Source organism: Mus pahari, chromosome 10 (genome assembly GCF_900095145.1).
Source record: "Mus pahari chromosome 10, PAHARI_EIJ_v1.1, whole genome shotgun sequence".
NCBI lineage: Eukaryota > Metazoa > Chordata > Mammalia > Rodentia > Muridae > Mus > Mus pahari.
Window position 1 is genome coordinate 87,444,687 of NC_034599.1, and position 1,971 is coordinate 87,446,657.

The window sequence follows — 1,971 nt, forward strand, 5'->3', positions numbered from 1 at the left end:
CTGAGATTCTTTTCAATGAATGCCTTGAATTACCCATTTATTCTTTTCATGAATTTCATGTTGTGTGTGTGTGGGTGTGTGGGTGTGTGGGTGTGGTTTGTTGTTTTCTTTGGTTGAGTGATCCAATTCTATCTTCTGTTTGATCCATTCTACTGATATATTTTATGTTCAAATTATTGAATTTCCTTCAGTATTTCTATATCTTTATGGAACAGGGTTTTAATTCCTGAATTCCAATTCAGATTGGTTGCTCATTCCATTCAGCCATATATTTATATTTTTTGTACTTTACTCAGTAGTACATTCATGTCCTCTTCATTGAAATATCAGTGTCTTTTTTAAATCTCCTTGAAGTCACATATGTTTAGGAATGAATGTTAGTGTAGTGTCCTGGGGTTCGTCTAGGGAATTTTCATTGGAGAACATTTCTAGTCTGTTTAGGTGGAGACATATTATATTGACCTTTCATATGAATGTATTTCTGAATGTAGTAATGTGCACATATAGGCTTCCTTCATTGGCCATGTGTCTGATGTGAGGTTCTAGGCTACTTCTGCAAAGTGGTTATTTGCTCATTTGTGTTGTCATCCAATCATATTGATTTCATATCAGTTAAGGAGAGTTTGTAGGTCAATCATTAAGATAATAAGAGGGATTAAAATTCTTGGCAACAAAAAAAAATCTTAAGAATTTGAGTTCCAACTGGGTCTGTTTAGACTATTGTGCAAGATATGTTACCCTACTGGGCCTAGGACTATGAGGATGAAATCAGTGAGCTAAGATCTGGAGTACTCACTAGCCTAGACAGGTATACAGGATGCATGAGAAGAGCTTATACTGGGAATCATGCAGGAGAAATGGTATGTAGATTCATTCACAAGGGTGTTTAAATGTGCATGCTCCATGCCTCAAGCTAGTAAGGTAGTACAGTGGTCTGGGTGAGTCATGGGTGTGGGCTAATGTAGGTGATGAGTGATCTGAACATCACCTGGTAGCATGGGTATAATACATATATGGGATTTTTTTTTTTAATTCACTGCAGTGGGGTAGTGCACATGCTACAGACCTACCTACTGCCCTACGATTGTGGTAATAGGTGATATAGGTAGAGGAAATTGTGGACATTTTATTTTAATTTATAGAAAGTTATTAGCTTAAGCTAGAGAGCGAGAGAGAGAGAGTTTTAAGCAAAGTACCCTTTGCTTAAAACCTCTTCTAGTTCACTTTTGTCACTATTACAAAATGCCTGGGAAAATCAATCTCAATGAAGAAAGAGTTATTTGCATTAGAGCTTCAAAGGTTTCACTGCATGCTTGCCTGGTTTCTGTGCTGGACTTCCAAGGCAAGCTCCCTAATCGTGGTGCAAAGTTTAGTAAATCAGAGCTTCTTATCTCATAGTTCTTAAAACATAAAGGGCACTGGAAAGGGCCAGGGAAAATAAACCTTCAAATGTATCTTCCCAGTGACCTGCGGCTCCTACCAGGCACCACATCTCAGTATCCCTTATCACCGAGCGTGCCATTGAATTCAATCTGTGAATTAATCACTCATTACATGAAAGTCCTCGTGATCCTATTTCTTTTTAAAATTTCATTAGCTAGCAATCATGTTTTAACACATGATCATTCAGAGGGCATTGAAAATCAAACCAGAACATCTGCTCTGCATTCTCCTCCCACTGACTCAAGCATACACTATTCCGCTCACTGATCCTCTGAATTTCAAATATAACTGGAATCTTATGCTGTTGGTATTGTGTCTAACATATGTTTGGCATAATGTCCTCTAGCATGACTCATGTTGTTGAAAGTGCAAGATGTTCCTTAATACATAATAATGAGAAAATTGAAAGTCTACATATAATGACTGGGCAGTGGTGGCACACACCTGTATTCCCAGCACTCTGGAGGTAGAGGCAGGTGGATTTCTGAGTTTGAGGTCAGCCTGGTGTACAGAGTGAGTTCCAGGACA

The 1,971-nt window shown here is 38.3% G+C and overlaps 1 pseudogene; it reads left to right on the plus strand.

The window, feature by feature from the left end:
- The window catches only part of LOC110328415, a 6,137-nt pseudogene that overhangs the window by 1,218 nt on the left and 2,948 nt on the right, over positions 1-1,971 (plus strand).